This window comes from Crocodylus siamensis, chromosome 2 (assembly GCF_052110815.1).
Source record: "Crocodylus siamensis isolate JL-2025a chromosome 2, ASM5211081v1, whole genome shotgun sequence".
NCBI classification, from domain to species: domain Eukaryota; kingdom Metazoa; phylum Chordata; order Crocodylia; family Crocodylidae; genus Crocodylus; species Crocodylus siamensis.
The window spans coordinates 244,507,003-244,532,707 of NC_143396.1; the positions used below are offsets into that span (position 1 = coordinate 244,507,003).

At 43.2% G+C, this 25,705-nt stretch overlaps 1 pseudogene; it reads right to left on the reverse strand.

The window, feature by feature from the left end:
• Positions 1-760: 760 nt before the first annotated feature.
• LOC149871959 (uncharacterized) lies at positions 761-25,418 on the reverse strand (annotated as a pseudogene).
• Between the last annotated feature and the right edge of the window lie 287 nt (positions 25,419-25,705).

Consider the following 25,705-nt stretch of genomic DNA (forward strand, 5'->3'; position numbering starts at 1 on the left):
CCCCCACCCCAAACTGTGCATCCCCTGATTTTGGAACCTATGCCCCCCGCCCCAGCCACAGGACCATGCTCCTCCTTCACTCTTTGAATCACATTTTCCCCACCCCACTTCTGCTCTCAGAACCTGTGCACCAGTTCCGCCCCAGCTCTCCTGCAGGGTTTTCCCTCATGCCAACTCTGCTTGTTACACCTCTGAACACATCAAACCTGAAAAGCAGCCCTATAAGTTTAAGAATATAAGAAAAGAATGATTTAAGGTAGTTGTCACTGCTGAATACTTGAAGGGCATTTCCAATACTTGGCCTGAAGGCGGCCAGGAGCCAGGATGGATTTGCAGGTGGATCAGTGATTCATTGCATCAAGTCAAGTGTACAAGCAAGAACATCAACGTTCCCCCAAGATCAGTTCCATACAGTTTATAAAATTTGTTTTTTCTTATGTTACCACACAGGGGCTTCAAAGGGCACAAAAACAGTGAATGCAGAGACAGTGCACATGAAAGCATGAATGAGAAACATGAAAGCATGAATGAGAAATAAATTTTGGGTCTTGGTCCTAAAAATGTTTTTTGTTTCAAGGAGTTGACAGCAGTAGATGCTAACAAAGGATATCCTTGGTTAGGTAAGTCAACACAAAAACAGACTTCATTAGAACTGTTCAGTTTTAAATATGCACATGTGACTGTAGAAATGAAGTTTATCTCCTTTTTTTTTTGATGTCTTGCATCTCTGTGTTTATCAGATGATTTCTAAAGGGGAAGGCTACACATCGGGCTTCCTGTCACTTTCCAGTAAGAGAGTCAACTCAACTTCAGAAACTTAAATATAAAGAATATTAAATAGGAGAAGTCATGAAAACTGAGTATTCTGGGCTTTGGGATTTTGTCTGGTACTTATGCTCAACCAAACTCTAACATTCAGTTCACAGCTGAAGAACATGTTGTAAGAAAAGTCTGGTAAAATGGCAATGTGTTTAGTCTGTAATGTGTGCAGTTTGTTTATTTACTTAGTTTAATGTGTGTTGTTTTTATGCAGAATCCCATCCAGTCAAATGAATGAATCTGATATGCATGCTTAACTGTATTAGCTCATCATGTGTTACTAAAGTTCAGAAGGAGAAAATACGCAGAACACTTCTGTTGGTTTTCATTTTCTAAAGACCATTTTTGCCTCAGCAGAGACAGTGCACTGAGATGGATTGAATGACAGTGTTTCTTTTCAGAATAGTATTCCACATTTATACATTCAAAATCAGAGCCCTACAAATCTTCAGGGTTGACTTGCCAGTAATAATGTTGTTGTTCTGCATAAGAATGTGCATCATTTTCTCACTGATTGTGGGAATAAGTAAGATGAATTATTTTCCCTGACTGATTTTAGAAATAAAGGCTTTTTTTTTTCTTTTCTACTTATCTTACTGAACAAAACACATTGCATAATAAGTTAGGCTGATGATAAAATTGGGAATGATTGTCTGTCTGTTTCAGAGGTTCTCATATGGTCATTTTCTACATTAATCATATGCACCCTTCTCCAATTGCTATAGAAAATATTACAGTGGATATTTATATCTTGAAACCATTTTTCTGGTATTGCTGTGGGGGCTTGTACATTTCAGTAGGGATCCAAAAGAAGTACAAACTGGGCACCAAAAGGAATCAACTAGGACTGTGCAAAGCGGCTAGTATTCGTTTTGGATTTGGCCTATTTGGGGGACAGTGATTCAGTTCGGTGATTTGATTCACTGTCCCAAACCAATTCGGCTGAATCTGATTCAGAGATTTGGCCGCTGATGAATCAGCCAAATCTCCAAATCGAACAGGCTCCATCCCCCACCTGCTCTCCCAGTCCCATCAATGGCTGCCCCAGGCTCCTGGCTCATTAAAAAACAAAAAAGCCCAGCACTCACTGGCTGCTGCCAGGTGGGGGGAGGAGGGGTAATCCCCACTGCCCTCCACTGCCTTGCGCTGCATGGGGGACTTGCCGCCACAGGGAGCTGGACCCAGACTCCATGCCAGTAAGTAGTGAGCGGGATGGGGCTGGAGGAGAGGGAGGGGACCATGAGGGGACCCCTGGCAGGCCCTATCCCCTGCTTGCTCCCCCAGCCTTCCCAAGCACCCCCATCCCCCACCAGCTCTCCAAGCCCCTGGCTGCTATCAGGTGGGGGGGCAATCCCCACTGCCCCCAACTGCCCCATGCTGCATGGGGAGCTCTGCCATGAACACCCAGAAATCCCAGTGGCCACTACAGCAGCAGTGAGTGGGGAGGTTTTTTTTTTTTGAAAGAACTGGGAGCTGGAGCCATGTGGGGCAGCCAAGGTGGGGGAGGCTGGGAGAGTGGGCAGGGGTTAGGAGGTGTTTGGAGGGACTGAGTGAGCAGGCAGGGGATGGGATCTGGCAGGGGTACCCCCATGGTCCTCTCCCCTCTCCTCCAGCCTCACCTCCCTCACCCACTTCCTACTTACGGGCACAGAGTCCAGGTCCAGTTCCCTGTGGCAGCAGGCAGGGACTGCCAGAATCTCTGAAGCTCTCCAAATCTTTTCCTAATCAATTTCAAGAGCTTTGAAGCAATTCAGACCTTTTTATTGGTCTCTTGATTTGATTTGGATTCGGAGATTTGGCCGCTGAATCAGGCCAAATTTCTTCTGAATCAAATCAGCGCCTGAAGCTTCACACAACCTAAGGATTTCATAGACAGGATTTATAGATTTCATACACTGTTTACCAGGAATAAAATTAAAGGTGAAAATTATGGCTAAGTGGAGTCAATTAAAGATTTATCATTGGTTTCAGAATTTTAGTCAAGTCTGCCCATCCTGAACAGGGAGATATCAGATGGAAAGCTTAGTTTTCTTTATTATCTGGTTAATGACATCATCATCTCCTAGACAAGGCCTGAGCACTCCTATTGGGAATGTGATTGAAGTAGAATTAGTAGTTAACAGCCATAAGACAATGCAGAAGTTCTCACTGGGTACATAAAGGTGTTACATATGGATCAATCTAACCAGGGTTAGGTTGATCTAATGCCCAATCATACAGATGTGTAGGGAATTTTAATTACCCCAAAAATGATGCACTTGATCTAAGTTAGTTCACCTGAGTTAGGTGCACTACCTTAGATTGAGATCAGATTATTAACTCAATCCAAGAAAGGGTTAGTTCAATATTTTAAATGCTTGTATGCATCCACAGTGCAGCCCCAGTCACTTGCCCTAATTTTAGGATTCTGCTATTTCTACCTCCCACCCTGACACTGACTGAGCTATTTTTAGCCTCCCAACTCCCCGCAACTTAGCAACCCCTCCCACAAGTGATCCACGCCCCCTGCTCCCACCAACTCCCCCAGATCATCTAGTGCCTCCCAATCCCACCTGCCCTTCCCCCTACCCCAAGTTACTTCTACTGGTTTCCCCATGCTGCTCCTGGGCAACAAATGGTTGTATGTGCTGTTCCTGGTCTCTGTGTACACAGCTTAAAGTAAGCCCACTAAAGTAGACTAGGTGTGTGAATAACTGTACAAACTCACTGAGTTCAGTTACAAAATACAGACCCTGATTATCTTCTGGAGCAGTTTAGCCACTGACAGGAAGTATTTAAAATAACCGGGGTGACTGAGAACCTTTATGAAATTCATGTTTAGGTTTTGTTTTTCTTAATATTCTGGTTTGCAAATCAGATGAGAGAGATTTTAAAATCAGACTACTTTATATTGCATTCTCCTTCGTCCTTTGATACAGAACTAGTTAATCAGTAATGATGCATTAACATAATGGCTGACACATTTGAAGAAAAAATCCATCAGAACACTTTCAGACATGGATGAATCCAGCAGTTCTTCAGTGAAGCTTTTTTATGTCTAAAGACAGCTGAAAAATTGCAAATAGATGTTTTTTTATCGTGTGACTATGGTGAAATGCAACATTAGATGAGCAGCAGTGATTGGAAAGACTGGCATGCAAGGAAAATTGCATCAATCTCTATCATTTATCAGAAAGCACTGTGACAAGCCCCTATGTTAAAATATCACCAAATGTGGAACAAGCATATGCATTTCCTTTCTTTTTCATTAACAGTCATGTCTACAAAGAAAATGCTGAACTGATTTTGCATGGCATGATATGCTGACCGATGGTGACTAAAGAATATTGTTTCCATATGAAGGACAGTCCCAAGTCAGTCTGATCCACAGGAACATTCTTATACCATTTCCTATCAATAAGAGAGAGAGCCAACGCTGTAATCCATAAATAGAACAGGTATGAGTTGTTCAGAATGTTAGAAATATTACTCTATAACATAATCTAATTGTCAGACTGGCATTAACCTTTATGTAAAACATCTTATAAAATATATATACAGAAATATGTGAAATAGCCAATTCTTTCAATAACAAAAGTAAAAATATTGAGATGACATACATTTTCAAGCTAAATCCATTTTCCAAACCAAAATTAAATGGGAGGCAGGAAGGAAATAAAAGGAGACTACTGCCTAGCTATAACGTCACAGTGGCATGTATTTATGGCATGGTTACTCGAACCATTTGAACGTCGCCACACATTTTTGGACTGTGAACTGTGTTTTTACATACTTTCATGTGATCGCAAAAGAAATTAATTTATCATATGATGGATGGAAGACATAATCAGCTTTCACCACTCTATGAAGATATCCTTGATGAGTTTTATGGCTGAAATATTTTATTGATATGTTTTAATTTCTAAAGAATCAAATATAAAAATCAACATGTCCAATAAACTACTGAATATACCACTCTTTTCAACCTCATTCTAATAAGGTGCATCTACACATGCCCCTACAGTGTTGTTACTGCACTGTCATTTGGTACTTCCTTTTGGAAGTCTGTACTGTGCTGTGCCGGTGGCACACTGTTATTTTTAGCTGTGACATAGCAACGCACTGTAGCAAGGTAGCACAGAACTACGGTGGTGTAGCTGCAACGTCACATTTTTTGCCCACCGACACTACATTGCTGTAATACGTTGCTAAAGCTACACAGCATCAAGTGTAGACATATTCTCCTTCCTTTTCATGCTCACTCATCTCCAAGAAAATTAATGGACATTGCAACATGCTTTGAAGAACAATAAGGTCCCTATAGCAATAAAAGGTCCTCTGCAGGGGAAAAAAAGAAAAGTAGCAAATTCCAGAACTAAGTACCAGCCATTGAAAATTACCAATGGGCACCCATCTCCTCTTTAAACCCCTGAATCTTTATAACAGCTCTGAATAGGTACTGATTAAAATAAGGTTTCCTAAGGGTTAGGAGCAATCCATTTATTGATTAATTCAATAGATAAATTACTGAATTGCACTGGGACACAAGTACAACACATCTTAGAGCACAGTTGTAATATACTGTCTTTGGGAATCTTAACTAATGTCTGGTCTTATTCTGCACTACGTGGAGTTTCAGATGTCTTAAGGTGTAACCACATGGAAGACAGTATTGCAGCTTACAAATTCATGTATAAATTCAAGTACCTTTGTAGTAAAAAAAATAGTGAACTGAATGAGTCAGCTATTTTTGGAGTCAGGTTTGTTAGGAGACCTAGTGAAATTGAATCTTTTGCTATTGTAACATCAGAAAAAAATATAATACATAAAATTCAATAGCCACTATACTAAATATTAAAGTTGTTAGACAGGTTCATTGTTCTCTTCCCATTTCTTTTGCCTTCCATAGGCAAAATTAGTGTGGCCTCTTTGAACGTTAGCTGTATGCTGCAGCAAGCCAGAAACTACTAAGCAAGCATTAAGGATGAAGGCACAGTAAACTGGGCACAGTGCATATCGCCTGGTGAAACATTAGAGTCAAACTTCTGGAGTGTCTGTACCTATACTCAAAAATTATCCTTTATATAGAGCATTTGACCCTTGATTATAAATATCCTCCAACTGAAGTATCTGACAACCATTAAATATGTGGGCCAAGTGATTACTGTACTTCCACTCCAAAAATGGTGAAGCCATTCATTTATTTAGAAAAGATTAAGAGAAAGATGACCTTTTGTAATCTTTATTCTCTAAATCTATTTATTACCCCCCCCATATAATTAGTTTTTATTTATGATCTGCTTCTCTCTGTATGTACTTGTAATCTTTTTATTAAAATGAGGAAAATTCTTATGTGCTTAGTTCTATAGGGCTATTGTTTAAAGATAGGTCATATTTTTATGAAGACTATTTTATGGATTCACAATACATATCATCACAGCCATTTTTCATCTGCTTTTCTCATGTGTACTTTTCACTTGCAAGTAGAGCTGTGGAAAAGAGTCCAATATTAAAAATAAGATGCTGATAACATTTTGTTTTACCATTAAAAAAATATTGTATACACTGAGTGTGTCTACATGAAATGCTTTACTGCACAGTAGATTAATTGACTGCACAGTTAAGCTACTACCGATAAATACAGGTGGTAAACTAACTGTGCAGCAGACACTACACAGTAAAACACATGTAGATTCTGGCTGGGAGCAAATTTGCTCCCAGTCAGCCTAGCCAGCACGGGACCACAAGGGACAGGGAGCTCACTGTCCACAGTCCTGGCACTGCTCAACTCCCTGGCTCCCTCACCCCCAGGAGTTGGGAGCTGATCAGGGCCAGGACTGAGGAGCTCTCTGTTCCCTGTTCCTGCTACCTGCACAAAGCTGGCTGCTCTGGGGGACAGATGAGGGCTGGGTGTCTGCCACTCCCCCCCAGAGTCCCCTCCCCCACACCTGGCAGGAGGCTCACCCACAGCTGCTTCACACCCCAGACAGCTCCCAGCAAACTGCCTGCCCAGCAGGGGGCTTGCTGGCAGCTGTATCTCCAGTTGTACATGGGGCCAGGAAAGCGCTGGCTGCTTCAGGGACAGCTCTCTCACGCTCCCTTCCCAATGTGCACAGGGCCAGGAAACAGTTGCTGCTGCAGCTGGAAGAACAATCCTGGCCCCATGCTCACTGGGACTACCCCTTGCCCTTTGCCAGCCCCTGGGCTAGCATGTGGGGAAGCCTGAAGCTCCCCCTGGCTGCTGCAGGGGGGCAGAGGGTGGAGGGAGCTCATGTAGATGTGCTCCCCTCTAGGCGTACTGTACAGTATATTTACTGTGCATTAAGCCTACTTCGAACTAATAGAACCTGTAGATGTGCCCAGTGCTTATGAAAATGTAAGGCTGATCACACCAATATCTTGCACTTCATTCACCAGTCAGAATGGTATAATGGCAAACTTGTACATACCCTTTCAGCAATACACTACTCCAGTTACTCAGCAACTACTCTCTAAGAAATGAAAGAAATCAGTTTCCAAATCCCATTCAGGCTTAGGCCTTTCCATCAAATCAAACAGCAAAGGAACATTAGTCTCAATTGTGGTATTTTCATCTGCTGTAGACACATGTCCATAGGAAAGTGAACTTAAACCATGAACTTTTTTTAACATCCATTTCCCATATTACAGTTTATTAATTTGTTGTAATTAATTATTTTTCCACTAAAAAATAATTACAACACTGCAGAGCATAGACAAAGCTGCCATTTGCACCTAGTTTTCCCCTTTTTCATCAGAAACAAGCTGTATGTGGCTTGCTTTTCTATGCTTGGGGTTTATGAAGGCTCAGTTATACTATTCACCCTAGTGCAGAAAAGATCTGATGTTGCACTCCTGAAGACTTCTCTATTTCTACCAAACATATTCACCTGCTGTTGTTGTAATGAATGACTCAAAATATTAGCACAAATAAAGTTCAGAAAGGACTGTAAATAGTCAGACCAATTAGAGGCTGTTAAGAATGTGCCATTAGTGAAATACCTAGCTTAATCTGTCACAGGTTGGACAGATGTTTTATTGTTTAAAAGTTATAAAACTTTTCTAAATCATCGGGAAAATTTCTTATTCAAGTATATCATTATGTAGGGACAGTTTTGTACTTAATGTCATGAAGGTTTATGGAAGTCCTAATCCTGCCTTTAGAATGGCTAGTTTTTAAGTCTGCAGATGTTTAAAAAAAATAGAAAACATAAAAAGAAAAGAATGTTAGATCTGTGAAGATTCGGATGGGGGAAGAAGTCAATAATCTTCACTCCTCACCCCTTTTCTCCTCTTTGCTTAGGTTCTTCTTCTATTACATGCCTTCTAAAGAAAGAGGGGGGAAAAACTGTAAGTCTTCATGTATAATTTTTGTTGTTATACCTAAAGTGATAGTTGAGGGCTAGGAACTGAAACAATATTTTATGAAAGTATCATGTTGAAGTTTTTGCAGGTTTCAAAATATTTAAATATGTAAATTTCAATGAAGAGATGTTCAGATTTTTTGATAGCCTAATGATTTTAAGCATCTCATTTCTAGTCAAACACTGACAAAAGATGTTCAGATTGCAGTGTGAGATGGTTTCTATGGTTACAGTTGTTTCCTAGCATTTTAGTGACATCTTTTGTGAGCATTGGCTGCTTCACTTATTTGTCACTAATGTATGTGTAGAACTATAGTTAATAGCCTTGGGCGGACAATTTTTTTTTCTCTGAATGGCTGTATTGTTTTTTAGCAGCATTTTTCAATAAGGTGACAATGCACTAGAATACTAATGGTATGTATGGTATTTTAAGATGTCAAGTTTTCAATAAAATGGTAATGAAAATTTTGCATTTCATTTAATAGTTAAATATTCATGAATTTTCACAGCATGATCAAGTGAGTGAAAAATAAAGAAACTGTATAATGTATAATACTAAACATCATAAATTAAACTTCTTTTCATGCCATCTATTCAAGGATTTTTAATATATGGCTCTTTGTAGATTTAAACCAGTCTGTGATAATTTAGAGGTATATAAAAATGAAACCACTTTAAATGAATTTAGCATATTTAAATACAGCATGTTTACAGTGTAAAAGAAAAATACACATTAGACATAATACAGTGCATGTATATAAAAATTATTATGACCAAAGAGCAGATTATAATTTTTTTTTTGCTAGAGAATGGTGAACAAGTAGATATTCAGAGGTAAAGAATATTCTTATTCAGAGGTCGTTATGTTTGGATCCAATTTAAATATATTTGTCTCAATCTGAATATATCCAAATAACAGGCTTAAAATGTTAACTGCAATGGGTTGGGGAGAAAGGGAAGCTGCAACATAGTTTGTATAAAATATTGCCAGCAATTTCTTCTCATAGTAAGAGTCCAATTCTATTCCCAGTTAGTCAGTGGGAGTTTTGCTGTTGAGTTTAATGGAAGTAGAATTAGGCCATCAGGTAAAGTGAGTATCCTACGTGGTTCTACCAGCACCAATATCCATGATAGAAGTCATTGCATATGTAGTTTTCCCCGCTGGATCTTTACTCACTATAGTACTCTCTGCATTCAGTATTAATAGTCCTGCTCTTTACTGAGAATCAGCAGTTCAGCTCAGACGCTATAGCAATTGGTATTTTTTCACTTCTGCCCATTGAGGTAATAGCTTAATTTCATATTTTAAAATGTAAGTAAAGGTGTGCCATATAGCAGCAACACAGTAAGTAATATGCTGCTACAGAGACAAACAGGGCCTGGCTCTCCCTGTCCTGTCCTTTGTGTGGCTGTTTTCTCTATGTTACCGATTCTGTACTGACCTACTCCACAGTTATTCCCTGTTGGTTGGGCATATTTTTACTGTTATTTTTCTATATGCTTCATGAGCTAACACAGTATTCCAATTTATAGGCTCTAGAAATACTTTCCTCCAAATCTAGGCATATGTATATAAGCATAGTCTGAACTATGTCATAACAGCGACCTAACCCAGGCTGGGTTCTGATATCCATTACATCGCTGTAAATCTGGAACAAGTCCAATAAAGTCAGTAGCCCAACTTACACCAGGGTAAATGAAAGTAGAACTTAACCCATTTTCAATATGTATAAAATACCCAACTTGTCTTAAGATAGTATTGAAGTGATGCTGTAGCTATGATGGTCCCAGAAATATACAAGAGGCAAATTTCTGACACACTTGCATCACTAGATACCTTTCCAAGAAAGGGAGCATTTGGCCTACAGATACCCCCTCTCCCTTTGCTCTCTGTGCCTTCTCCAGACCAGGGTGATCCTGGTTTGGGGAAGATGTGGGGGAATAGTGGCTGTTCTACTTCTCCTGTTCCCAGGGGTGGGGGAGAATGGAGCAACAGAGAAAGACTCCCAGTGCTTCCCTAGATCAGAAACATCCTGATTTGGGGGGTAGGTGAGGAGTCTTTCCCCAGTGCTCCACTCCCCTCCCATAGACCAGACTGGGACATGGGTGCAGAAGGGCAAAGCCAGGACCTGCAGTTCCACATGCAGACCTACAGGTATGTGGCTGTGCAAGTGCTGCATGGGGGAAACTGTGGGCACTGACTTTGAACTTGCCATGCAGGGGAAACAGATGAGTTTCCCTCATCAGCCCTACACTGCACATGGCACTTGCAAAGCTGTGCGCCAACAGGACAATGATCCCTCATGCCTTTTCCAGACAGGGGTGTCCCTGGCCATGGGAAGACTTGGGGGGCAGCAAAAATTTGATTCCTTCATAGGAGGAGTTAAGCTGGGAAATGATCCCCTGCATTTCCCAGACAGAGGCACTCAGTCTAGAGAAGGCACAAGGGAAGCTGCTACTCAACTCATGATCATGGAGGAGCCAAGCAGAAGTGTACAGGCATTCATTCTTGTAAGAGAAACTCCCTCACAGGGGAAGTCTTTGATCTCTCTATCTGGAAGATCCTTCTCCTGGAAGGGGTTCATTTCCTCCAGGAGAATTTGAATGAATACTTGTACATGCCTGGTTTATATTGAGAGAGCAATGATTTTCCTAGTTGAAATGTAATGCTATGTGGCCATAGATAAGCTTTTAGGTTCTTCTTCAGGTCCAATCAGCCAAAAACAAGCAATTATACATTCTTCAGGGTTACTATGCTGCTTCTTACTGGGCCAAGTTTGTACAAAACTTCTTCCTAGCCACTGGTTGCCTGCAGCTATGTTGGATTCTCTGAGGGGCTACTAACACATTTGGCCTCAGGGAAAGTCATCACTATAACATGATAATCAGATTTTTATGTTGAACCAATGATGGGCCTAGAAAAGTAATTTTTGCATTCAGATTTGGCTCTGGATACCTTTCTGGTCTTTTTCAATTAACTTAATTTTTTGCCTATGGTTTTTTTAACAGAATTTTTATTTTCTGCTTTTGGGAAAACATTATTTGTCAGTATAGTAGATCAACTTAGCATCTGATATGAATGAAAGAACTATCACAAAGTTTCTTGCAAAATTGTTTCTTAAAGATAACTTCTTCAAGTTTAGCAATAGAGTACATCACTATCAAATGTGTCCACTTAAGTACACTAGTGGACACCAGTAAAAGAATATCCTTGTAGCATGAACTCATCCCAACATTAAGAATATTTTGGGGTATTCATGGAATATCATTCATAGATGGTTTTCTGAATTAGGTTTAGTGACATAATGTGTAGTTTCTGTCTATAGCTAATGATAAACTATGTTTAGATTTGTTATATGGTGTGTAGTCTATGGCTAGTTAATATCAAATATTATATTTTTGTGAATTAGAGTATTTGATTTGAATGTATTTTTATATTTTCATATTACCTCGTATTGGGTAATAGGGGTATGCGAAGCTTCAGTCAGTGATTCAATTTGGAGAAGATTTGGCCCAATTTGGATTTTCAAATCCCAATTGAATCATGAAACCAAAAAAACCCTCTGAATTGATTCAGAAAAGATTCAGAAAAAGATTAGGAGATTCTTTCAGGGGAACAGAAACTGAGAAGAGGGAGGGAAAGCAGGGGGGGAAAGACTGACATCTGTAGCTAGCCAGTGACTGTGATCTTTCCCTGAGTCCCCTTCCAATCATAGTGCTCTGGGGAAGGGCTGTAGAAACAGCTGCAGCCTTTCTGTCCCTTGTCTGAGTTGTTTCTGCCTGAGCAAAAGAGGGGCAGGCTGCTGCCAAAATCAGGTGGGTGAGTGGAGATCTAACTGGCACCTGGAAAGCTCCCTGTTACAGGTTACCATTCCTGCTGTTTTCATTCAAATCTGCCTTAACGCACACAAGTCACATTAGTTTTGAGGTGCGTCTTCTCAGATGTCCTCAGAAGGGGCTACCATTCCTGCTGTTTTCACCCAGATTTGATAAAAAATTACAAAGTTATAGGTATTTCAGTGATCACCCATTATAGTCTAGGGCTGAATCACCAAATCTCTCTGAATTAGTGCCAAATCTTCTGAAGACAATTCAACCAAATTGATTTGGAACAGTGATCCAAATCTCCAAATTCAATCACTGTCCTCTGAATCAGCCGAATCTGAATCAAATACTTCGCTATTAGCACAAGCTTAATGGTTTCCATTTCAAAAGGAAGAGGCCCAGGGAGGAATAGGACCCCTGCTAAATGGGCAGAAACAATTGGTGACGGACAGAGGGGACTCCTCAACGAGTTCTTCGCCTCAGTGTTCCTAAGCGAGAGGCATGACAAGTCTCTCACTGGGAGTGTAGGGAGGCAGCAGCAAGGCACCAGACTTCCATGCGTGGACCCTGAGGTGGTGCAGGGTCACTTGGAGGAACTGGATGCCTTCAAGTCGGCAGGCCCGGATGAGCTCCATCCGAGGGTACTGAAGGCACTGGCCGACATCATTGCAGAGCCACTGGCGGGAATATTTGAACACTCGTGGCGCACGGGTCAAGTCCCGGAGGACTGGAAAAGGGCCAATGTGGTTCCCATTTTCAAGACGGGGAGGAAGGAGGACCCGGGTAACTATAGGCCAGTCAGTCTCACCTCCATCCTTGGCAAAATCTTTGAGAAAATCATCAAGGCTCACATTTGTGAGAGCCCGGCAGGACAAATTATGCTGAGGGGAAACCAGCACGGGTTCGTGGCAGGTAGATCGTGCCTGACCAATCTAGTCTCTTTTTATGACCAGGTCACAAAACGCCTCGACGCAGGAGGAGGGGTGGATGTCGTATACTTGGACTTCAGGAAGGCCTTTGATACGGTATCCCACCCCATACTGGTGAACAAGTTAAGGGGCTGTGACTTGGATTACTGCACAGTCCGGTGGGTGGAGAATTGGCTGGAGGGTCGCACCCAGAGAGTTGTGGTGGATGGGTCGGTTTCGACCTGGAAGAGTGTGGGCAGTGGGGTCCCGCAGGGCTCGGTGCTTGGACCGATACTCTTTAATGTCTTCATCAGCGACTTGGACGAGGGGGTGAAATGTACTCTGTCCAAGTTTGCAGATGACACTAAGCTATGGGGCGAAGTGGACACGCCGGAGGGCAGGGAACAGCTGCAAGCAGACCTGGACAGGTTAGACAAGTGGGCAGAAAACAACAGAATGCAGTTCAACAAGGAGAAATGCAAAGTGCTGCATCTAGGGAGGAAAAATGTCCAGCACACCTACAGCCTAGGAAATGACCTGCTGGGTGGCACGGAAGTGGAAAGGGATCTTGGAGTCCTAGTGGACTCCAAGATGAACATGAGTCGGCAGTGTGACGAAACCATCAGAAAAGCCAATGGCACTTTATCGTGCATCAGCAGATGCATGACAAATAGGTCCAAGGAGGTGATACTTCCCCTCTATCGAGCGCTGGTCAGACCGCAGCTGGAGTACTGCGTGCAATTCTGGGCGCCGCACTTCAAGAAGGATGCGGATAACCTGGAGAGGGTCCAGAGAAGGGCCACTCGTATGGTTAAGGGCCTGCAGGCCAAGCCCTACGAGGCGAGATTAGAGAAACTGGACCTTTTCAGCCTCCGCAAGAGAAGGTTGAGAGGCGACCTGGTGGCTGCCTATAAGTTCGTCAGGGGGGCACAGAAGGGAATTGGTGAGTATTTATTCACCAAGGCGCCCCCGGGGGTTACAAGAAATAATGGCCACAAGCTAGAGGAGAGCAGATTTAGATTGGATATTAGGAGGAACTTCTTCACAGTTCGAGTGGCCAAGGTCTGGAACGGGCTCCCAAGGGAGGTGGTGCTCTCCCCTACCCTGGGGGTATTCAAGAGAAGGTTGGATGTGTATCTAGCTGGGGTAATGTAGGCCCGGCACTCTTTCCTGCTTATGCAGGGGGTCGGACTCGATGATCTATTGAGGTCCCTTCCGACCCTAGCATCTAGCATCTATGAATAGGTGTAAGGGGAAAACCGTCTTCTGTCAAAATAGTGTCTTATTAGAAACGAGAAAGACTGTATCTTTGATTTGAGGTTTAGCAATCTTTGTGGCTGTTAGGAAATACTTTTTTTCCTGGCCATAATAGGATCAGGGAAGACTCCCCTCTTGTCAAACAGATATACATTTAGGCAGGAATTTATATGCATAATACAGGCTCCCAAAAAGTCCAGTATAAATATTAATAGCCAAATAAGGACAGGTATTTAAGAGTTGCCATGGCAGTAAATTTTGATCTAAAGGTCCCTGGGCATTGGGTGCTTTAGTCCCAGTGGGAAAGCTGGGTAATGCAAGCTAACAGTCTGGCAGGGATTTTGGCTTGGTCTGAAGTGGAGCTGCATATTTAGGGCTAAGATGCAAAGATAAAATCAAATATTGTTCATCTAGTTTTCTATTTGTTTTTCATGTCTCTGTGCTTAACATATGGTTGCTTATCCTTATGATTTCTCTTGGTTTTTGTAGTAAAATTTTTTCTATTTCTTATAACTTATTGTCAGTGGTAAGTGTGATTTCAGAGCATTTGACTATGCAGATAGGCCTCTCCTGGGGAGGAGGGGACTGTAATTTCGAGCACAACTGGACAAAAGGGTGTGATTCTGTAGCTAGAAATATCTCTGCTAAGATTTGTGCAGGCCCGAGTTAGACAAGTGGAGCAGAGATGCTCTGGGCCAAGGACTTGGCCTCTAGAACATCTCAGGCCATTCTCAGTGGTACAGCAGCAGACAGCAGAGAGGTGTCTTAAAGCCAAATATTAAGAATCCAGCTCAACTCTAGCACAGTAGAGAAATTTAGGATTAAAAAAAAAATCTAACATGAGGGTTACAATTTTATTCTTCCCTAATGTAGTGATAAATAGTAGCAAGAACTGTCACAAGATACTGTATGGGATGCATGTATAGTTCAAAGGATCTAGGAGATCATGGAAGGCAAAGGCCTATCACTAGGCAAACTACCACACACAAGAATGGTAGTAGCCCCTTTTTCCTAGGATTGTTTCCTAATAGTATTTTGCGTTGGCCCATCTTTCAATAATTTCAGCAATTAACTTTAATGATAAATTTCACCACTGGATGCCATCCCACATACATATAATGAAATAGATAATAAATGTTCTATTGAACGCATAGAGAAAAGCAGATTATTGAGTGCTTAAACTTTTATAAACACCCATTTTGTCAAGAGGACTTACCCCATAAAAGGATACACACAATGTTCCTCTCCCCTGTATCCAGGTTTCTTTTTTTCAGGTGTTATGTGGGGGATAAAAATGGTTTGCCAGTAGAAGTTAAGAAGCAAGTAAACTGAAGAAAATAGCATTTCCTGGACAATCCTGATGGGAATCCATATTATCACCAACTCCTGACAGTTGAAAGGTTCAAAACAAACAGGTTTTGAAAAATCATTCTCTGTAAGAGAGATTGTCAGCTGTTTCATTTTATTAAAGGAGCAGGTGGTTTATATCCTTTTCTAGCATGCTCCACTGATGGAAGATTAAAAATACCAGCAAGCCTAGGACCTTCTATTCCTCAATTAGTTCTGGGCACTGGCAACACATAGGGGGTGCACATGGGTGCATGTGCACACCCTGGAAGCACAAGCCACGAAACCAGAAGTGCACTTCCAGGGTTGCCACTGGCTTAGCAATTGACTCCTGGGGGACCCCCTCCTCCCCCCATCAGCGATGTGGTGCCCCGCCAGACTCAGGGGGCACCAGTCGCCATGTTACTGGGTGAAGTTGCCCACACTTCAGAGTTCCAGTCTCAGGCCCTAAACTGATTCAAGAATCTGGGTTCCCTTTATACTGTAAACTACTCTCGCAGCACCGCTTCCTTGTTCTCTCCCTTTTTCCTGCCTACAGTTTGAAATAAAACAATATGGCTCCAAAAGATTTTCCTTCCCTATTTAAAATGCTGCATATTGCATTAAAATCCAGATCACATTAGTGACCAATACTGAGACATGCCAAAAATAACTTTTAGGAAAATGACAAAAAGCATGTCAATTGTTTTCAAATCTACAGTAAAAATGCAGCACTAACAGAAGTAGAAAAATCCTTTTTCTCAGACCCCTACTTTTATAAAGCAAATGGTAAAGAAGTCATTTGCTTTGCGTATTCTCAGTTAATCAGACAACTGAATTTGGTATATTCAATGTGTATGTGACTGACTATGCAGATACTTCAAACTGACCTGTTGTTCTCCACTATGAAATGTTGGCTCCCACAGGTCCCTGCAAAGATTGCACAAAGATTGCAAAGAAAGTGCCAGGAATCATAGCACCAGCATCTTGCATGGCCGCCATGTCATGACAACTTCCTGAGTGTTAAATAAGAAACACAGATAGATATGTTATATGTATTCCCTCTCTAAATTCCCACAGCTCCTCAAATTAGCTTAATTTTTTTGCATATATTTGTTACAAAATATGACATCTCAAAGATGTCAAAAGGTTTTTTCAGGAGCAGTTTCCAATGTGGTACAAGCACTTTTCCCTGTTATCAATTCTTTCTTTCATAAAAAGGTAATTATATTTAAAATAAACGTTAATGCTGATTATTAGTGTTGTTGAAGAAAAGCAGCCAAGAATTATATAACACATGGAGGACATTTGTAAAAATACATCAGAACATAAGGAAGTATGCTCACAATTTTACAAACAAAATAATAACATCACTTTAGGAGCACTACAAATTTGTGTCTCAGTGGTCCTGAAATTTTTGCCTCTCTCTGGGACCAATGTTACCAGCTGTTTGTCCTCTAATGGACATGCCATCTCTGGAGCAGTCCCTGCTACTGACAATGAAGGACTTTTCCCTTCCTTGTTATTCCCCCTAAATTTTGAGTTATTTTGTGCCTGTGAAACTGTAGAGTAGCACTGGCTGGAGGCAAGCATAGTCTCTTTGTTGGCTAGAAATAAAGACTACAGGAGAGGATAGATGTGCTCAGCATCCCCTCAAGTGACTGGAGATGAAATGATGTTGGCAAGATCAGACTGAAATTATTACAAATCATGACTACTAGATGTGCAACTCCTGCCTGGCTGGTTTTGTGCTTCTCTCTCATTCTTAGGTACACTAACTTAAAAAAAAAAACACCTTCAAGAGCAAATTGGATGCTTATCTTGCTGGGATCCTATGACCCCAGCTGACTTCCTGCCCTTTGGGCAGGGGGCTGGATTCGATGATCTTCTGAGGTCCCTCCCTGTCCTAATGTCTATACTCTAGCATGTTGGTGTTACAACTTCTTGAAACAATTTGACACAACGATGTTTCCCAAACTCTAGGGAATAACCTCCTCTTCATTTTCATTCGCTTGGGGTAAGGAATAAGTATCTATCTATTATGTACATTCTGTTCAGGATAGAAATTAGAAGAAGGATTTTTCCCTCATTATTCCCACTAAAATTTGAGTTATTTCTGTGCCCATGAAATGAAAGACAAGTACTGCTTGGAGCCAAGTGCAGACAGGCACTATTTCAGCTTCCCCAACACTGCCAGTGCATCTCAATCCCAAGTTACATTATCCCTTTTATTTCAGTCCTAGGTTTATCAAGAGGAAGTCATGCCAAATGCGTGGTGCTTTTGTGATGAGAACAGTTGGGGAGTAGTGTGAGATCATTTTCATTTTCAATAGGGCTTGAATTCAGATTCAGAAGTAAAAACTAGTGCTACCTTACATCATCTCCTACTAAACCCCCTTCAGAGTTAATAGCCCTGTTGAGATCCTCTGTGTCACTGCCACAACATTTGGAGCAATTCCAGCTACATGAGACCTGCTTTTCTCAGAGCTTGCTTCTGATGAAGGGAAAGATATTCTTCTCGTAAATGCGACGTCCTGGGATCCAGGAGACCTGGAACCAACTCCTGTCTCTGCTACTGACTTAGCAACAGGGGCCAAGATAGGATGGCATGCTAGCACACTGGTAGGTGCATTTAAGTCTGAGAAAGCAGAAGAGAATCAGAGATGCTCTGTTCACCAAGGCTCCTCTTGGGGTAACAAGAACCTAACCTAACCTAACCATATTGTTAAAGCCTAACTGCATCCCTTGACTTAAGCCAATGATGCTAAATTGCTACTGTTCATTCTTTCTTTCCTTAGTAACCTTATTTATTTGCAAATTATAAGATCATATTTCTTAATACTCCTCTTATCCCATATGGTCCTTGGAATACACTTATTATTTCAGAGAATTACCTTAGAGCAACCCATTGTAATTCTTTGCATGGGTCTCTTGCATCCAGGACTTGGCCCTCCAGCCACTTCCAACCACAGCCCTCCCTCACCACTTCCACAGCATGAAAGCACATCTGGCAAACGCAGAAGATATTCTTCCCCACTGCCAAACACTGACAAAAATATATTATATTTCTTTTCAAGAAACATGTTGGTGATTTTGCAAGCAGTTGAAAACTGCTGTGGACTGTTGAATCCACAGTTGTTGCTTTTTCATCTTATCAGGACTGTGTTTAAGACTACTTTTTCCATCTGTCCTTTAGTAGGAGACTGCTACTGTTTCTTTGCTACTCTTATCCATGGACTCATCACACCCTTAATTGCTTAAATGCTTTTTACCTGGGACTCACCTAAAAACACCAGAAAAATGTAAACTGACAGGTGACAACCTGCTTCCTAAGCAGCATATCCAATAGCAGTGCATAAAAGAAGTGCTTTAGTATATGAACTGCTTATTGGTTTCCAGGTGGAAATTAAAATACTGATTTTGACCTACTTGTAAAACCCTAAATGATCCAAGACCTGTCTACTTAAGCAACTGCTTCTTTTCCTATGCCATACTGCCACAGTTACAAGAGTGTGATGCTTGAGACAGATTTTTCTCAATTTAAAAAATATTATCTCCTCAGATACCACTAGTGAAAACTAGTGGACTTCCCTAAATGCATGCAAGAAGTTTGGGCAGAACCGGTAACAGAACTAGATTCTGGTACTACTCCACTGTGAAGTTTGGTTGCCTTGACTGTTAACGTCCAATTAGGACAGGTAGAGAACTTCTTTATGGCTGTAGTAGGCAGTTAGGCTGGAGAGGGAGAAGGGTGTCTCATCTTAAGCAAAAGACTATGTGTGGGTGTTAGTAGAAAATAAGTCTTCTATATCAGTTTTTATCACTATTACATGATATTTCATAAGTACTATATGAAAAAATCTTATCTACTTTTATTGGTCTTAAAATATCATTCACTCCTTTTGTGTTTTATTGTATTGTCCTTGGTTCATGGAACCTATACACATTTGTACGAGTCTCCACGTAATGCTGAATGATTTCATTTTTTTCACAACTTTTATTACCACTACACTAGTTTTTAAAAGTACACTGGACCCTGCAGTTCTAATGAAAGCCTTCTACCTGTAAATGTTTTATTTCATTTTGTATAACTGCTGCGTGGCATTTTTCACATTTATGTAACTTTATAGTCTTATCTTTTAAGTCAACCCAAACCAAAATGTTTATTTAGTAATAGCTATAACCGAAATCCTATCGCGTGTGCCGAGTTTTGTATTTGCCGTGCACGCGAATTTTATATTTTCCCGCGCGTGCGAGTTTGTATTTTCCTGCACGCGCGAATTTTGTATTTGCCGCACGCGCAAATTTTCTATCAAGCTGCGCATGCGTACTTTGTAAGTTTCTTTTCTATCCTGTAAGTTTCACTTTTGCAGAAACACAACCTATATAAAAATATGCCTAGCAACACTCATGTAAAAGAAACTATCCTATCCCTGTACGCTTAGCTTATGTCATAGTTAGTGTCATAGAGGCGGTCCAACCAACATCAATAAAGAGGCGAAGAAGCAGGAAATGGCAGAGACAACAACTGGATAAACCTCAGGCTTGATCACCCTGTTGCCGGTCCTCAGCCTCCCGTCTGGGCATATCCCAGTGAAAACCCGTCAAAGGCCTCGAAAACCCGACAACGAACGTTAGCCTCTCAGCGTAGCTTAGACCGCATACCCGCTTTTACCATACCTCCACGCTTATACTTTAGCTGCAACTTCGCTCCAGCTGGTCTCCCCTCTTATTCGTAAGAGGGTGAGGCCAGGTGAGTTGAATAAACCCTTTTACTATAAACTTTGAAAGCGTATAGCATTTCGCCTACTTGCACCAGTAAGGCGAACCTCGAGGGCGGTCAACGAGCCACCTCTTATCCCGCCCCACAAGCCACGTACTCACTCGCTCCATAAAGTCCACGGCTCACCAAGCGGTGTCGGAGTCTCTAATCCGGCATTTCGCAACACTACCCTGTCTTACAGATTCACAGATGCTAGGGTCAGAAGGGACCTCAACAGGTCATCAAGTCTGACCCCCTGCCTGGGCAGTAAAGAGTGCTGGGGTCAGATGACCACATCCAGATGCCTATCCAGCCTCCTCTTAAAGACCCCCAAGGTAGAGGAGAGCACCACCTGTCTTGGAAGCCCATTCCAATTTTTGGCCACCCTTACCATGGAGAAGTTTTTCCTGAATTTGCTGTCAGTTTGTGAGCATTGTTTCTTGTTACCCGAAGAGAAGCCTTGGTGAACAGAGTATCTCTGATTCCTTGCCGTGTCCCCCTAATGAATTTGTAGGCAGCCACAAGATCACCTCTCAGCCTTCTCTTGCGGAGGCTGAAGAGGTCAAGGTCCCTCAGTCTCTCCTCATAGGGCTTGGCCTGTAAACACTTAACCATACAAGTGGCCCTACTCTGGACCCTCTCAAGGTTATCCACATCCTTCTTAAAGTACACTGCCCAAAACTGGACACAGTACTCCAAAAGCAGTCTAACTAGTGCTGCATAGAGGGGAAGTATCACCTCCTTGGATCTATTCATGCATCTGCTGATGCATGATAAAGTGCAGTTAGCTTTGCTGATGATTTTGTCACACTGATGACTCATGTTCATCTTGGAGTCCACTATGACTCTAAGATCCCTTTCCACTTCTGTGCTGCTGAGAGGATCATTTCCCAGCCAATACATGTGCTGGATATTTATTTTTACACCCTAGGTGCACCACTCTGCATTTGTCCTTGTTGTACTGCATCCTATTGTGTTCTTCCCACTTTTCCAACTTGTCCTGGTCTGCTCTGCCTGCATCATTCCCTACACTCCAGAGTGTTCACTTCACCCCACAATTTAGTATCACCCACAAACTGGGACAGAGTACACTTCACACCCACATCCAAGTCACTGATGAAGACATTGAAGAGTACAGGTCCAAGGACCGAGCCTTGAGGGAACCAACTACCCACATCCTTCCAGGTCAATACCGACCCATCTATTACCACTCTCTGGGTGCAACCCCCAAGCCAATTTGCCACCCATTGGACTGTGTAAACATCTAAGTCATAGCCTCTTAATTTATTTATGAGAATGGGATGAGATACCATATTGAAGGCCTTCCTAAAATCCAAGAAAATGACATCCACCTCTACTCCTGCGTCTAAGCATTTTGTGACCTGGTCATAAAATAAAACCAGATTAGTCAGGTATGATCTACCTGCTATGAATCCATGCTGGTTGCCCTGCTGCATTATTTTTCCCACTGGACTCACACAAATATGATCCTTCATAATCTTTTCAAAGACTTTTCCAAGGGTGGAGGTAAGACTGACTGGTCTATAATCACTCAGATCCTCCTTCCTCCCCTTCTTGAAAATGGGGACCACATTGGCCCTTTTCCAGTCCTCCAGGACCTGATCAGGGAACCACGAGCACTCAAACAGCTGTGCCAGTGGTTCTGCTATGACACAAGCCAATTTCTTCAGTATTCTCAGATGCAGTTCATCCGGGCCTGCTGACTTAAACACATCCAGTCCGTCCAAGTGACCCTGCACCAAGTCAGCATCAACCGTTGGTGGGCTAGTGTCCCTCAGATGCCCATCTAAGAACCTGTTAGGAGACTTACCATGACCCTTATTCAAGAACACTGAGGCAAAAAATTCATTGAAGAGCTCAGCCTTGTACCCCACCATCTATCACTTCATAGTTTCATAGTTGGTAGGGTCGGAAGGGACCTGAGCAGATCGTCAAGTCCTACCCCCTGCCATGGCAGGAAAAAGTACTGGAGTCAAATGATCCCAGCAAGGTATTCTTCCAGCCTCCTCTTAAAGTCCCCCAGGGTACGAGCCAGCACGACTTCTCTTGGAAGTTGGTTCCAGATCCTAGCCGCCCTGACAGTGAAGTAGCGCCTCCTGATGTCTAGTCTGAATTTACCTTCTGCCAGCTTGTGACCATTATTTCTAGTCACTCCTGGTAGTGCTCAGGGAGAACAGGGACTCCCCCAATGCCTGCTGGTCCCCTCTGACTAACAGGCCGCTAGATCCCCCCTCAGCCTTCTCTTGTGGAGGCTGAACAGGTTTAGGTCCTGTAGCCTCTCCTCATAAGGCCTACCCTGCTGCCCCCTGATCATGCGAGTGGCCCTCCTCTGGACACTCTCCATGTTGTCCACATCCCTCTTGAAGTGCGGCGCCCAGAACTGGATGCAGTACTCCAACTGCGGCCTGACCAGTGTCGCATAGAGGGGGAGGATCACCTCGTTGGACCTGCTTGAGATGCATCTGTGGATGCTTGACAAGGTGCAGTTGGCCTTCCTGACCACATCCCCACACTGCCAGCCCATGTTCATTTTGGCATCAATAGTGACTCCAAGATCCTTTTCTGCCTCTGCACTGACGAGAAGGGAGTTCCCCAGCCTGTCGGTATGGTGCTGGTTCTTCCTCCCTACGTGCAATACCCTGCACTTGTCAGTGTTGAAAACCATCCTGTTCTCATCTGCCCACCCCTGTAACCTGTCTAGGTCCGATTGCAGCCTATTCCTCCCTTTTAGCATGCCCACATCCCCCACATCCTAGTGTCATCTGCAAATTTGAACAGTGTGCGTTTTACCCCCTCGTCCAAGTCACTGATGAAGATGTTGAACAGTGCGTGCCTGAGAACTGAGCCCTGGGGGACCCCACTGCCCACATCCCTCCAGGTTGAAAATGACCGATTCACCACCACTCTCTAGGTGCAGCCCTCCAGCCAGTTAATGACCCATTTGACTGTGTAGGTGTTGACACCACAGTCCCCTAGTTTTTTAAGGAGAAGGGGGTGAGAGACAGTGTCAAAGGCCATCCTAAAGTCCAGAAAAACTACATCCACTGCCACTTATTGCTCCTGCTTGTTCGGTAGGGGTCCTATGCAGCCCTGTGCCTTCCTTTTACTCCCTACTTACCTAAAAAAAGACTTTTTGTTGTCTTTGTGTTGCCAACCTCAGCTCCATAGTTGCTTTGGCCTTCCTAACTGCCTCCCTGCAAGTGTGGGCCAAGTAGGTATACTCCTCCTTGGTAGCTTCCCCCTACCTCTACCACCTATATGGCTCTTTTTTTGTCCTTAGGCTCCCCTGGATTTCTCTGTTTAGCCAAGGAAATTTTTTGGCCCCTTTTGCCCCTTCCCCTTGTGCTAGGATTGTCTCCCTCTGTGCCCAAAGGATTGCTTCCTTCAGGAACGACCGCCCTTCCTGGACTCCCATCTCACCAGTACTGCTGTCCTGTAGTGCATCATTGACTAAACTCCTGAGCACACTGAAGTTAGCCTTCCTAAAGCACTTCCACCCTACTAGTTATCTTACCTGCCCTCCACCATGTGGTGAATTTGATTGATTGGTGGTCACAGTCCCCATGGTGACTATGAATCTGCAGCTCCCTTACTAGATCCTCCCCCATAGCCAACACCAAGTCCGATAAGGCATTCTCCCTAGTGGAACCATATACTTCCTGCATTAGGTGAAGGTCCTGTATGCACGTTGAGAACCTATGTGAATGGTTGGATTTGGCTGACTGCTCCTCCCAGCAGATGTCAGGGTAGTTTAGGTCCCCCATGACAACCACATCCCTAGACTGTACGGCCTCTGAGAGCTGCCTCCAGAATTCCAAGTCTAGCTCTTCCTCTTTATGTAGTGGTCCCCCATCACCAAGTCCCTTTCCCCTCGACCTTCATGTATCCTAACCCACAATGCCTCAACTTTCTCCTCCTCTGATCCCATTTTGATTAGGGTAGATGTATAATGCTCCTTAACATAGAGAGCAACCCCCCACATCCCTTTCCTCCCTACTCTGTCCTGTCTGTACAACCTATAGCCCTCAATGCATACTGCCCAGTCATGGGTAGGGTTCCACCAGGTTTCTGTTAGCCCCACTAAATCAATGTTATTGCCTTAAGCAGGAGGTGAGTTCTTCCTGCTTGTTCCATATGCTCCTAGCATTAATATAGGGTCATTTGAGCCCTCTGAATGGTGCCTTTGGTGCTCCCCTCCCCACCATTCTGATGCCCAGTGAACCTGTTAGTACTTACCTGGAATGTACTGTTTCATGTCTCTTAGTTTGTAGGTCCTAGATTCTCTCCATCTCCTGTCTCCCCATCCCCCTTTGAGCCTAGTTTAAAACCCAATGTAGGAGATCAGCCAACCTGCAAGAAAAGAGACTCTTATCTTTTGTGGAGAGATGAAGCCCATCACATCTCAAGAAGTTCCTTGCATTGAAGTGTGGATCATGGTCCAGGAAGCCAAAACCCACACGATGGCACCAACTCTGGAGCTGCAGATTGACTTTTCTGACACAGATGACGTGATGTCTACTGTGACTGCTGACCAGAAGGATCAATGAGAAGACCACCTGTGCCCCCTTCCACTTAAGCCTGGCCCCCAGAACCCTGTAGTCACTCATGATACAGTCTGGACTACTCCTGCCCACATCATGTGTTCTCACATGGATGAGGACCTTGGGATAGTTGTCAGAGGGCCAGATGAGGTCAGAAATCCTCACCATGATGTCCCTGATCCTGGCTCTGGGCAGGCAGAGAACCTCTCGCTGCATGGGATCCAGGCAACAGATGGGTCCCTCGATTCCTCTCAGCAGTGAGTCACCCATTATGATGATGCAGCGTTTTTTCTTCTGGTTACCTGGCTAGCCCTCAGCTTGCTTGGTGATGATTGTAGGCTCCTCCAGTGCACTTTTCTCCACTGCACACTCCTCCAGTGCAGCCAGGGCCTCATATTTGTTCCCCAACTGCACTGGGGGAACTGTTTCTGTGGCAAGAGGTCTGAATGGAGAATGTCCTCCATTCACCTGCATCTACTTCCCTTGCTGCTTTTCCACCAGGCATCTTGTCCTGCAGAGAATGAAAGTAACCATCAATCTCATCCTCTGCAGTCCTGATCCCCAACAGCCTGCTTACCTTTGCCTGGAGTTCCCTCATCTGCCCCTCCAGGGCCTCAAGCAGGGCACACATAGGAAAGGCCAAGGGACTCCTGGCCCTTCCACTACCTTCAGGCCCTCGAGGACCCACCAGGCAACCCCTGCAGGCAGGAGGCCTGAGTGCTGCTGACCCACCCAAAGGCTCTGTCTGGGTAGAGGCCTTAGAGGAGCCCCAGGTGGGAGGCAGCATCAGGACAGGGTTGCTGACTGTTCCTGGAGTCACCATCCCCCATTAAGGCTCCTTTATGTGCATTCACCTGAGGACTCTGAAGACTCTGTCTGAAGCTG